Source organism: Gekko japonicus, unplaced genomic scaffold (assembly GCF_001447785.1).
Source record: "Gekko japonicus isolate JY-2015 unplaced genomic scaffold, Gekko_japonicus_V1.1 scaffold1412, whole genome shotgun sequence".
Classification (NCBI taxonomy): domain Eukaryota; kingdom Metazoa; phylum Chordata; class Lepidosauria; order Squamata; family Gekkonidae; genus Gekko; species Gekko japonicus.
Genome location: NW_015172597.1, coordinates 92,618 through 107,257, shown reverse-complemented (window position 1 = coordinate 107,257; position 14,640 = coordinate 92,618).

Genomic DNA, 14,640 nt, shown 5'->3' with positions numbered 1-14,640 from the left:
ATCAGTTCTCTTGGAGACAATGGCTGCTTTGGGCAATGGATTCTATGGAATTATACCCTGCTGAGGTCCCTCCCCACCCCTTCCTTCCCCAGGCTCTACCCCTCAAATCTACAGGTATTTCCCAACCCATAGTTGGTAACCCTGTAACTGGCTATGGAACCACTTCCCAGACCCTTGGAACCCAGAAGACATGGCATAGGAGGAGGTGGTTTTCTAACTTAGCTGCCACTGTATAACCCCAAATCAACATAAGTCGGGGTGGAGGGAACCATACCTGTTACCATGAGGCTTTCCTCCTATACTACCCACTTGGGGCAGCAAAATGACTTGAGACAGCCCTGCCTTATAGCTAAACAACAGGAAATAAACATGGCTTGCCCCCCTCTATTTTCCCCTTCCCTCTACCACCCCACCAGCCACAGTCGGGACACTCACCTGGAGCTTCCTTCTAGAACTCATTGTATTTCTTCCCACAACGGGTCTTACTCCTAGTTTAATATAGAATCATTGACATGTTTATTTTATTATTTGCCTACATATTGGTGACTACCTACCTATCTGATAAGGTTTCATTATGCCCTTCTTCCAAGGAACCCAGTGTGGTGTTTGTCATTCTTCTCTCTCCTTGTCATTCATCTAGACAAGAACTCCATGATGTAAATTAATCTGAACTAAACTAGCCCAAAGTCACCCACCCGGTGAGCTTCATGGTAGAGTGGTGAAGACAGAGCCTGTTAGTTGTGCATCATAGGAAACAGTAGCTAATCTCAGAGACCCAGTTAGGCAGACCCTAATCTGGAGAAATGGATTTGATTTCCAAATCTCCACATGACGTCAGCTGGGTGACCTTGGGCAAGCCACAGTTCTCTCAGAGCTGTTCTTTCAAGAGCAGTTTCTGTCAGAGCTCTCTCAGCCCCACCTATCTCACAGGTTGTCTGTTGTGGGGAGAGGAAGGGAAGAAGATTATAAACTGCTGTGAGACTCTGAGTGAAGGGTGTGGTATAAATCCAATCTCCTCCTCCTCCTCCTTTTCTTCTTTCACCTTCCCCACTCCAAAGCATTTCTTCACACAGACATAGTACCCTAGAAGAACAATGTGTTGCTGCAGTGCTTATTCAGCCAAATATTTATAAAAGGTTACATTGAATAATGAAGGAAAATACAGGAGAGTTTTAAGAGAAAAGGAATGACAAGTCCAGGTCTCATGAAAGAGGAGTAGTTTATCCTAGGTTTTTTTGACTTGGGTAGAGTATATTGTCCATTTTGATGATCCATAAATAGAGTCGGGGACTTAAGACAGAGCTTCCCAGGGTCCTGAAAAAACAATGAGAAGGTAAGGGCATGAAGGGACATTCCTTTGTGATGAGGAAACATCCTCAAGTCTCAAAGACAGAAAAGCGGAGTTGGCAGTCTCTGGGCAGGTGGAGAAAAAGAGACTGGTGTCAGCACAAAAGAATATCAAAGAAATTCTTTTGCAAAATATAGGTATTTGGGGTGAGGCCATCTGTGGATTTCCTGGCTCTTTTCTGCATGATTTTTTTTGGTAGGTTCTGGTTTCATACAGCTTGGGTTTACTCCCTGATCCCCACATGCATTTTTCTGTCTTTAGCTTTCACTTTGGTCTTTTCTGGTTCCCCCCTCACCCATTTTTTCCCCTGGCTCTTTTGAGACTATTTTTTACCCCACTGTTTTCCTGGAAGCCAGTTTTGAGTTGGCTTTTTCCTCATGTTTAATGTTTCTATTGGTTTCCTTTGCCCCATCCACCTCCAGGCCACTTTTCAGTGATTGGACTGTCATCATCATTAAACCACTCCCTCTCCCCGCCCCAAGACAAGTGGTTTTATTTTTAAAAAATCCTTTAAAAAATAACAGGGCTGCTTTGATGCCATTGATAATGCCACCTATGACAACAGCATCCTCTCTTGAAAATCCTCATTGTTTAAACTATGTGAGGAAGAAAATAAATTGATCCCATAATTGTAGAAATGCACAGGGAGGGCAGACATGTGGAAGAACCCTGCCCAAACAAATTCCAATGCTTGTAGCTTGACTCCCAAGAATTCAGGAGTAACTCTACCATGCAGAAAAGGACTCTGATTGAATTAAGCGGAGTCTTGTCAGGAGGGAAACAAAAGGAGATTGTGTCCAGGCACAGGAATAACCTGGGTGGACAAAGGGGACTGGCGGAGTGAAGGCATCACCCATGCCTGGGGCAGGCTGTTACGAGGCCAGGTCAGTAAAAGTAATCAAATCCACCAGGTGACTTCATAAACATTTGAATTTGCAATTAGGAGTACTTGCATTTGCTGATGAAATTACATTCATAGATACCGGCAGCCACCCAACTTTGTGAGTTCTCATGGTGACAGGTATACATGCAGATGCCCTGCCACTGAATCAGCATCCTGCCCAAGGTTTTGACGACTCATTAGTGTAGGCTGAGAAGAGCCATTACCTCACCTTTTCCAAATGCTAGCTCCTAAAATGACTTCCAAGGTGCGAGTTTATCGAGATGGAGTTGGGGCAGACAGTCCACATCTAGGGGGTTGTGGTAACACTGGCCTGAAAGCAGAATGAAAGAAGTTTACAGCAAATGATTCATTAGGGATGGGCATGAACTGGAAAAATGTGGTTTGGTTCGTGGCCAAATCACTAACCAAACCACAAGCTGAAGCAATCCAGGAGGCCAGTTCACGAACCAAACCAGTTCATGGCCCTGCAAACCCCATTGAAAGGAACCACAGTCCCTTTAAACAGGGTTTGCAGAAAGCTGGAAAAACAGCTGAGCATTGTGGAGCAGCTTGGTTCCCACCACTCAGCTATTTCTGACTCTCTAGTTAAATTACTCACATTCAAGGTTTTCATTATTTTTTCAAGGACTTATGGTGTGTCTCACAATGTATCCTCTGTCCTCAGCCATACTATTTCTGGATAAGAGCCTAGTTATGAGCCATGAAGTATGTTTTGAATAACAAGATGCAGGCATGGTGTGTGTGGGGCTCAAGCTTGTAGTTTCTATATTGCCAACCAATTTATTCTTCTCCAAAACTCAGATACCATACAGTGATAAGCATTAAAGGGTTCCATTTAGAAGACAATGATACTGATACGCAGTAATAGTCTGAAAACACTGTGGAGGAACTGGCAATGACTGTGCAGTTGAATTAGGCCCAATGAATAGTGCAGCATCTAGGAAGATGGATATAAATGAGTATGCATTCTGCTCCAGTTAAGTATAAGCTTCACTGTCATATTTAATCAGAAGGAGATAAAAGTATTTTACTTTAGCTGGATCATGCCCTTGAAGAGTAAAAAAATAAAATAAAAGGAGAAGGAAGTTTATTGAAATGATAGTGGAGCTGAATATTTTATTAAGGTGTAATCAGTCATGATGTATTGGAATAGTTTCTTAGGAAAGGAAAGTCAATACAATACGTATGGATGCACCATATATTGATACACCATCACCTGTGATGTATTGCTTACATGACAACACAGCATGCCATCTGTTTTCCTTCTCCATTTAATATTATTTTCTTGCAAATCATCCATTGCAACCCATATTGATCTTCTGGATGTGCAAAACTACCAGGGGTGAGTTGCTTTATTCTGAGGGTTGCCTTATTTGGATGCACTTTTCTCATAGCATATTGCTTCTTATGAAAATAATAAAAAAGATATGTATATAAATACGCTAAGGTGTTCTAACAAAAAGAATGTTGATTCTTGAAGAAGAAGAAAACCGAAGCAATGCAGAGACTGCAAATATCAGCAGAGAATCTATAACAGAAAACATGTTTTAGAAGCTGATGTAGAGAGGTGACTAACAGTGCAATCTTAAATAGAGTTACACCCTTTAAGCCTACTGACTTCAATGAAAGCAGAAGCATGTAACTTTGCTGAGGATTGCAATGTAAGAGCTGTAAATTGTGATGTCCCTGCCCAAAATTTCCATATAATCTTCATTTTAGAACTAAAGTAACTCTTTCTCAGTATCAGTACCCTAGTTGCAACTTGAAGATAGGTATACTGGATTACATCAAATGTCTGTTGTAAAGATTGGTGAGAGAACTTCTACAACTTGTTTTATTTATAGCTCTTAAGTATAATCAGGGGTCATTTGGGGGGGGGACGAGGGGGGACGCCATCCCCCCGGGTGAGGTGCGGGAGGGCGGGGCCTGGAGCTCCCTGCTGGTGCCCGCTGGAGGTCGCCGCCCGCCGGCTATGGGGAGGACACACTTCTGGTGATGTCAGGGGGTGTGGCATATGCTAATGAGTATTATATGCTAATATGCTAATGAGACCCCTGAGTATAATTATAAAATATTTTTAGTATGCTTGTGGCAGAAGGGTTCTGATACTATATTTACTACTTTCTATGCATTTCACTGTAATTTAGAGAGCTGTGCTTGCAACAATATTAGCAGACAACTGTTTCACACAAAAGCTTCTTCATTCAGTTCAATGAAGGAAGTAGTTCCATGCACAGATTTATTTATGGGGTATGGCAAAGTTCCATTTAAACCTGGACAAAAATTGGAGTTTTGCCATTGCAGAATAGTATCTTGCAACAGAGGCCAGGTTTACTGGGTACCCACAATTATTATGAGTAAGATATACATATGTGGAAGAAGCTAGGACCCATAAAAGGTGTTCAGATATTAATAGCCTTTGTTGCCTTTCAAAGGCAGATTTTTTTTAAATGCAAAGAGCTAATGAGGAGAGGAAGAGATTGGATTTATACCCCACCCTTCACTACCCAAAGGAGTCTCAGAGCGGTTTACAATCCCTTTCCCTCCCCACAAAAGACACCCTGTGAGGTAGGTGGAGCTGAGAGAGGTCTCTCAAGAACTGCCCTTGATAGAACAGCTCTGAAAGAACTTGTGACTGAGCCAAGGTCACACCAGCAGTTGCATGTGGAGGAGTGGGGAATCAAACCCGGTTCTCCCAGATTAGAGTCCACGCTTTTAACCACTACACCAAACTGGCTCTCATTAATGCTGGGTGGAGAAACAAAACATCACTGGGACCGATTTCACACAAGTGCCGCGGTCGCGCCTCCCTTTGCCCCGCTTCTATTGGTCAATTTCCCACTCGAAGCTGCACGGCTGCATTTTCACCTGCGGCTTTGCCCGATTTCCCCTGAGGTTTCATTATCCTGTTTTTTGAGGATCACGAAACCGCTGGGAAAATTGGGCAAAGCCGCAGGTCAAAATGTGGCCGCATGGCTTCAAGTGGGGAATTGACCAATAGAAGTGAGGCAAAGGGAGGTGCGACCACAGTGCAGCTCTTGTGTGAAATCGGACTGGGAATGGTTTTAGTGATTCTGGGGCCCTGAGCAAAAGTCCAGTATGGGGCTCCAGAATTACTGTACCCCCTGTCACTGTGCTACCAGGGCCAGCCCAACCCAAGCAAGGGGCGGCTCTCAAGTCACCTGCCAAGGATGCAGGTGCACACAGTTTTTTTGGGGGGGCTGCACTTCTTTCTCTCTCTGTCAGGGGGCAGGGCTCTCAAAATTACAAGAATGTCTTTTTAATTAAATAATACTAGTATTAAAGCTTTGTTACCTTTAAAAAACAGGTTTCTATATAAACATGAAGCCTTTGTGGACTCTTGAATTTAACAAGCAGATTCCCAGCTGACTAAGTACTCCCCAACCACATAAGATATTGATAACCTGCACAGTGCATTCTTTTTAATCCTACAAAAATACATCTTCGCAAATGTATGATATACATAAATATATGAGCATTATATATTAGTCAGCTTATGCTTTAACAGTTCATAACATTGGTGACTTTGCAAGAATAGACAGATAAAGTTGACTTTTTTATTCATAGTTCTTTACAAGTTGAGGTTATATGGGATCTCTTGGCACTGCATGAGAAGGTAAAGGCAAACTACATTTTATATGCTTTACAGGCTTTATTGTTTAGTGACTCTATTAGCAGACAGTATTCATGAAAGGGCAGGTTAATACACAGGGAATCCATGGATCTTATTAATAATGCTAGTGGAAGACTGCTTGTACTAGATGAAGAAACCTTTGGATTCAACCTAGCATATTTTTCAGACTTTGCAAAAAGCCGTGTGATTAACACATTAAGACTTATACAGAAATATACAAGTGCTACCATCTAATTTGCTGATTATGTGGACTACACTTTGCTCAGATGGCAAGACCCTATATTCAGGAAGGTCTTCTTTCTCAGATTGTGGTATTGTACAACCTGAGAAGGAAGGCCTTCCTGAATATAGGGTCTTGACATCGGATCAAAGTGTAGTCCACATAATCAGCAAATGAGATGGTAACACTGTTTATTATACAATTTCTGACCACAGGTAAGCATTCACACAATTCATTGTTTCCTATAAAAACTGTTTTCTGCAAGTTCTTCCCAGATGCAGTTTAAAATGGCACAGCTACTATCTCATATTCAGTTTGGATAGATTCATGAACTTCAAAGTTTATATTCAGATCTGAGAAATTTTAAATGGTGGGCAAATTTAATTTATTCACTATTTTTCACCAAGGTAAACATCAACGGGAACCTTTCTCCACAAACTGATCTTACCAGAGGGGTAGGCCAGAGATGTCCTCTCTCTGCTCTATTGTACACAATTTCATTGGAAACATTGGCAATCTTAGTAAGAGATGATTAAAAAATCCAGGGAATTAAAATAGGAGCAGCCCAATATAAAATAGGGATTTATGCAGATTATATTGCTATTTTCCTAACAGGCATAGAGCAGTCTACTAGGGAATTAAAAATTTTGTACAATATGGGAATGTATCTCTTTACAAATTAAATGCAGACAAATCTGAGATTATGTTTTAACACAGATGCAAGTGTATGCAAAAGGGATAATTGGATTAAGAATATGAAGAGCACCAATCAAATTAAGAATTTAGGCATTTGGCTGAATAAGAATAACAACAGGCTCTTAAGGATCAATTGAGAACCAGTAACAGCAGAAATTAAAAAAAGATCCAGGCCGTGGAATCAATGAAATTATCTTTTCTTTTCTTTTCATTTTTTGGGATATATAAATGTGATTAAGATTATGATTTTGCCTAAATTAATTTTTGTTTGTTTGTTAACCTTCCAGCAAGTATCTCAGAAAAAAAATTAAAAGAATGGCAGCTGTTGTTAAATACATTCATTTGGGATAAGGAGAAACTTCAGATACGAAGCAGTAACATGTACAACAAAAAATTAAATGGATGCTTAGAGACATCAGCTTTATACTACCAGGCTGCCAGACTGAATTGGTTAAAATAATGGCTATCAAATGCTCCCGAAAACAAGTCAGTTGTTATATATACATATAAAAGACCTGGTGTATTGGTACTTTCCAGCTCTCCCATTGGCTGTGCTATGCACTCCATCAGCCATTGGCCCATCAACCACCACTCAAGAGCATTTGTATGCCATTAGCTGGGTACTATGTCAGCTCCTTTCCCCTGCCCACTGGCATCCTGGCCACTGTTCCCTGTCAGAATAAACTGCCAAAACGGCTGTCTCTCCTAACAAAAACACTTCTCCTGTTTGGCTGGCTGGCTACTGAGGTGAACCAGTGGCCGTCAAACCATTGTCTTCTCCTCATTGACTCACTTTTCCCATCAGTGGTTATTGCTAGGCTTTTCCCATCAGTGGTTATTGCTAGGCAACCAAGCTTGGTTCTGTCAATAAAAAGGCAGGAGAAGAGGCTCTTTCCAGGTCTACTTTGGCCTTTGTAGGGAACCCATTGGGACCAGTCCTTACTAGGGTTGCCAGCACCAAGTTGGGAAATTCCTGAAGATTTTGTGGTTGAGTCTACAGAAGCCAGAGTTTGGGGAGGGGGGAGGCCTCAGCTGAATAGAAAGCCATAGAGCCCACCCTCCAAAGCAATTATTTTCTCCAGGGGGAGAGAGATCTATTGTCTGGAGTTCAGTTGTGATACCAGGCAATGCCACAGCCTGTGTGGCGTAACAGTAAGCACTTCAGAGCAGGGTTTGCCAGACCCAGGTTCTTCCTGTGAAGGCTGAGTGGGTGATTTCAGACCAGGCACAGACTTTCAGCCTAACCTATCTCACATGGTTGTTGTACAGAATAAAAGGGGGAGAGGAGGAGAATGATATAAGCTGTTTTGGTCCCCACTGTTGAGAAAGACTGTACTTTTCCTCCTAGGGAACCATTGTTGCCAATCTCCAGGGTAGGGGCTGGAGATCAGTCAGAATTACAACTGGTCTCCAGATGGCAAAGATCAGTTCCCCTGGAGAAAATAGTGGACTCTGTGTCATTATATAGCCAGTAGCAGTTAGCTTGTCAGAGCAGGGTCTGCCAGACCCAGGTTCTTGCTGTATAAGCTGAGTGGGTCATTCAGAATGACAACTGCTGTCAAGATGACAGAGATCAGTTCCCCTGGAGAAAATGGTGGAGTTTGTGTCATTATACCCTGCTGAAGTGGCCACCCTATGACAGCCAGTGTGATGTAGTAGTTAGCATTTCAGAGCAGGAACTGCCAGACTCGGGTTCTTGCTGTGGAAGCTGAGTGGGTGATTTTGGACCAGTCACAGACTTTCAGCCTAATCTACCTCACAGGGTTGTTGTGCAGATCAAAAGGGGGAGAGGAGAATTATGTGAGCTGCTTTGGTCCGCACTGTGGAAAAAGACTGTTCTCTTCTTAGGTAGAGGCTGCAGGGAGTGGGGAGGAGATGGAAAGCTGAAGTCAGAGGGGAAGATAAAGGTAGGTTGATGGTTGGTCGAGAAGGAGATAGGGTTGGCACCTCCAAGTTGGGAAATTCCTGGAGATTTGAGGGGTGGAGCCTGGAAAGGGTACAGTTTGGTGAGGGGTTGGACCTCAGATAGATACAATGCTATGGGGACCACCCTCTAAACCAGCCATTTTCTCCTGGGGCACCATTGTTGTCAATCTCCAGGTGAGGGCTGGAAATCACTCTGAATTACAACTGCTCTCCAGATGGCAGAGATCAGTTCCCCTAAAGAAAACAGTAAGCTCTGTGTCATTATACCCTGCTGAGGCTACCACAGCAAATTAACGCTGAGTGGCCAAGGCTGGGGCACCCACCCAGAGCCTCTTTCTAGAGCTCATTGTATTTATTTCCACAACGGGTCTTATTCCTAGAAATAATATAAAATATATAACCAAGTTGATACAATGGGTATGCAGATCAATTGGGTAATCCCCCTAAATACAGATATCTAAATTTTCAATTCACACAGTCACAGCTGGGAAGAGTTTGAAGAGCTCTGTCACTAGAAACCACAATGCTTGCATTCCTGTGACAGGCAGAATATAGTTTGGTGGGCTGCACCACAATTGCATTCAGGTCCTGGTATTTTGCCCCATTTAAACATCAGATCTGCACAATTGCCAAAGCTTGTATTCTATTAGCTGTCTTCCATTCTTTTCAGGGCTAGTCAAATCCTGAAAGCCTCTCATTGATGTTTATCAGGTTATGGGTATTGGGTGGAACTGATTGCATCCATAGTTCCAGGTGGTCAGCCGTGCTAGTCTGAAGCAGTAGAACAAATTTAGAGTCCAGTGGCACCTTTAAGACCAACACAGGTTTGTTCAAGGTATGAGGTTTCGTGTGTATGGACACTTTTTCAAATACATTGGAATCGAAGGTAGAATCCAATCTTATAGAATTTAAATTTAAAGACAGAGGCTGAACAGCAAATTAACATGTAATTTGTAATAACATGTAATGAAGATTCATGTTCACAATCATGTTCACAACCATTCATTCCCAGATCAAAATTTTGTGATTGCCTGATTTGTGCAGATCTTATTACTGGGTGTTGGGACTTTAGTCTGGATAGGCCCACATCAACCAATGATCTTTCTATAGTCATGAAGTAGAGCATTCTGCCTTCGGAGATACAGGGGAGTGATTTGGCACAATGTGGGTAGCCAATAGGTTGGAGTGGATTTAATACATCTGCTGTACATTGATGTATTGTATTGAGTTGGACATCAGATTTGTGGACATGAGGGCTGTTGAGCCACACTGAAGTACCATATGCCGCAGTACCATAAAACCCAAAGCTGAGCATCTGTTGTAGCAGACACATCCCAATTTGTACTTTATAATTTTTGGAGAATGTTGTTTTGCATGCATATTTTCACTGCTACATAGGTAAGGTAGTGTTTATAGCTCAAGGTCCTGTCCAGGGTGATGCTGAGGTACTTAGGTGTATGGTTGTGTGTATGCTGGGTGCCATTAAGACATTCAGGTCACGGTTAGCAAGATTGTTATTTAGATGGAAACAGGAGCATTCTGTTTTTCCTGGACTTGGGATCAGCCACCATTTATGGTAGTAGTCAGCCAAAATGTCAAGGTCCTCAGTATTTTCAGTTGCTTTGTGCCTTACTGCAATCACCATGTCATCAGCATAAGCAAACTTCCTGGATATTGTCTCAGGAACATCAGAGATGTATAGATTGAAAAGAACTGGAACAAGGACCCTGGGGTAGACCTTTATTCAGTTTCTTCTGCTTGCTGATTGACTGATCCATAATTACTTGGAAAGTTCTATCACTCAGTGTGTTATCTAGGAGCTGAAATAATGTCCTGCAGGGGAAAAGTGTGTAAAAACTTGTACAGCAGACCATCCCTCCAGACTGTGTCATAAGCAGCAGCCAGATCGATGAAAACTGCTGATGTCTTAAGACACTTTTGATACCCTGCCTAAATGAAAGTTGTTAAGCTGAGAACCTGGTCTTCACAACTACAATGGAGTCTAAATCCTGCTTGCTCTATAGGGAAATGTTTGTTAATTCTATCACTGATTCTATTCAGGATAAGCCTCTCAAGGAGTTTATAAACAGAAGCTCAGAAGGGAAATAGGTCTGCAACTTTCCATCAAATGTTTTGGTTTTCTAGGTTTCAGAATCTTTGCTTTATTGAATTCCCCTGGGAGTCTTCCTGTTCTCATGATGTCAGTGAGAAACTTTGCATGCCAGTTCTTAGTGAATGTGCCACTATTAATCAGGAACTCATTATGGATGCAGTCAAAGCCTGGTGCCTTTCTGCTCTTGATGTCCTTCAGTGCCTTGGAAATCTCATCAGCACTGAAATCCCCTGACAGCTCACAGTCTTCAGGGTAGGCGTATCTCAAAATCTGGAGTTCTTTTTTAAATCCTGATTGTAAAATCTCAGTCCTTCAGAGCTCTGGATTGTTGGGTAGCTACTTGGTTTGATGTTACCTCTGGATTTCCTTGAAGCACAGGTGGGCTTGCACCTCGTTTTTTCAATAGGCTCCAGTCTTTCCTACTGGAAAGCCTGAAATACAAATTGACAGTTACTTTGGTCCATTTTTGCCTGTGAACAGTGTCAAGTTCATGGAGTAGTTCATCTGCTACTTCTGGGTATTTGCTGTTGAGAAAATTTTGATACAGCCTTTTGCTCTGATCACTCCAGCCTGGAATGTGCCTTTTTGCCATAGATATAACAGCTCCAAAAAATCAGTGGTAGTTATTATGTGTTGGAGGGACTGATCCAAGACACATATCCAGATTTTCACTGAAACCTTTGCAATTTGCCCACTTAAAATTCCAATGTGGACTTGGAAAAGACCTGATAACACGTATTTGGATTCCTAGCTCGAGGTTTTCAAGGCAGGGCTATTTTTGGGCAGGAACGCACAGGTACAGAGTTCCGGCTGGCTCCCAAGTTGGCCACGCCCAGCAGGAACTCATTAGCATAATAGGCCACACCAACAGCAGAAACTCATTAGGATGGGCTACATTAGGGGAGTGTGGCCTAACATGCAAAGGAGTTCCTGCTACAAAAAAAGGCCCTGGGTTTTGACAACAAACAAGGTAAACAGAATAACAAGCAAAAGGTGGGTGTGGCTGGATGACCACACTTCTGGTAACATGGGGGTGCAGCCTAATGTGCTAATGAGCTGTGCTGTCAGGGGTGTGGCCCAATATACTAATGAGTTTCTGCTGTTGGGTGTGGCCTATTATGCTAATGAGTTCCTGCTGGGCTTTTTCTACAAAAAAAGCCCTGTTACAAGGTGATGCTGACTGTGTGGGAAAGCCTGAAGAACATGTTTGGATATAGGCAAGGGCTGACAACCCACATGGGCTAGACAATAATCTACCCCCTTCAATATCTGCCTCAAAATGAGTACTTCTTTTAAGAAATCTAATTGGAAGGATAATAAACCCATATGTCTCCCGAAGGGCACTGAGATCAGCAGACAAGAACTTCCTGGTGATTCCCGGCCCCAAAGATATCCAGCTGGCATCGACCGGGGCCAGGGCTTTCTCAGCCTTGGCCCCAGCCTGGTGGAACTCTCTGCCAAACGACATCCATGCCCTGTCTGATCTATTAAAGTTCTGCAGGGCATGCAAGGCAGAGATGTTCCACCAGGCCTTTGGCTGAGGCCAGCGACAGTTCCTTTACATCTGCCCGGTACCCTCCCCCCCCCAGGAAAATCTGAATGCTAAATATGCCATCTGTTTAAATATTTATGCTGAATGCTTTAATATTGAATTTTGTAGTGTTAACTGGTTTTAAACTTGTATTAGATTTTATGTTGTTGTAAACTGCCCTGAGCCCCGCGTAAGCAGGGAAGGGCGGTTAAGAAATCAAATGAAATAAATAAATTGGCTGAATCACACCAACCACCCTGCTTAATCATTTGTGACTAGACATATCCTTCCCATTACATTGCTTGGATGTATACATAACTTGTACGCCTCACAATAGAAGGTCTGAATTATCCAGTGAAAAATTCCCCAAAATGGGGTCTCGGATCCTAAAGTTCCACCAATCACAGAGCAACCCCAATTTTTGCCACTGAGCAATTTGATCCTGCAGTCTGGCTTAATGACATTAGGGATCCTAATTCTACACCAATTTTGGCCAGTGGCACTGATTCCCCTATCCAAGACCAGGTTGACCAAAACAAACAAGTCTTGTTAGAATCTCTATTTTTTTGGTAGTTGGCTCTACTCCCAAGCCTTCTGCCATCATTACAGACATGAAATCACTGGACTTTATAATCAATACATGCAGAGTATATTTTTTACTTCTCCTGTTCCGCTTCTCTTCCTGAAATTTATCTTTCTGCCTGCTCCCATCTCTTAGCGTTCCCCTTGGCTGGTGAGCCTTACAGAGAGCTGGGGCGATTTCTCACGAGGCACTTGCGACATTTGGGGAGGGCGGGGGCCTCTCTTAGGGGCTCAGCAAGTTATTTCCAACAGGATAAAACAGGCTGCGAGGTAGATCCAGGTGGATAGCAGACATGTTGGTCTGAAGCCACAGAACAAAGTTCGATTCCAGCGGCCTTGAAGACCGACCCAGCTTAATTCTGGGCGGAAGCTTTCGCGCGCCTGCACCGCTGGACTCAAACTTTGTTGGACAGGCTGCAGTACAGCTTCCCAAACTTGATCAATATCCTTCACAGACTACACATTGCATCCTTGTCAAATCACTGTATCACCTCTCCCAAAACGTCTGCTAAGAACCACACACACACACACACAAACACACATGTTACCTCAGATGGTTAGCATGACATTTGGGGAGGGCGGGGGCTTCTCTAGGGGCTCAGCAAGTTATTTACAACAGGATAAAACAGGCTGCGAGATAGATCCAGGTGGGTAGCAGACGTGTTGGTCTGAAGCAGCCGAGTCTCTCGCTGACAACTTTCGTGCCGGGGGCTCACAAAGTGGGATCTTGGCTCACAAGACGCCGCGGCTTAGAGGGAGCGTTGCCTACAAGACAGACACGGCTCCTTTCCCACGAATGCCGCGGCAGGATTTCCCGCGCCAAGGACGCCCGCCCGTCCCTTCTCCGCTCAGCTCGCCCCCACACACGGGCAACAAAGGTTCGCTTTCAGAGAAGTGACCAAAGCCCGGCGGAGAAGGAGGCTGCGCGTCCCGTGCTCCTCGGAAGCCGACACCCCCCAAGCAATGTTCCCTCTAAGCTGTGGAGTCCTGTGAGCAAAAATTCTCCCAAAAACCTCCCATCCGACCCCTTCGACCTCCCTCCCTCCACCCCTCCCCTCTGCCCCTCCCTTTTTTTTGTACGCATGCTCTGTATCGTTACATCGTTATTTCGGAACAATGGGGGTGATGAGGCAGCATGTGTCACTTCCTCAGCAATCTGATTGGTGGTCTTTGTCCTCTCAGCCGGGAGTTTTAAAAAAAGGTCTGGGGATTCTCCATTTTGCACATCTCAGCCCTGAGACTTTTCCCCAAGATGGATGACCGTCGGGAGAAAGCGTTAGCTGTAGTCTGCTCATTGCTTGAGTGTATATTGCAGCATCTATTTCAATGCCGCACACCAACTGGAAAGCACATTTCCCTCATAGAAAACTTCCATGCAGTCACGGAGGGAAGGGGGGTGCTGCTGTGAATGGATCTATTTCGTTGCTGCAATGGGATGATATAACGCAACCATTTTCTTTAAACAAACAAAAAAAAGCCCAGTCCCGGGAAAGGGAGCAGAGGCGGCAGCCCGACTGGCTGAGCGGTCGAGCGAGAGAGCCGCGAGCCCGCAGGCAGCCCGACCCTAGCCCCCAATGGCCGCCCAGCAGCCGCAGGGGGGAAGGGGGGGCGCCACGGAGGCTTCAGCACAGAACGGGAAACGGAGCGGCGGCGGTGACCTGACTG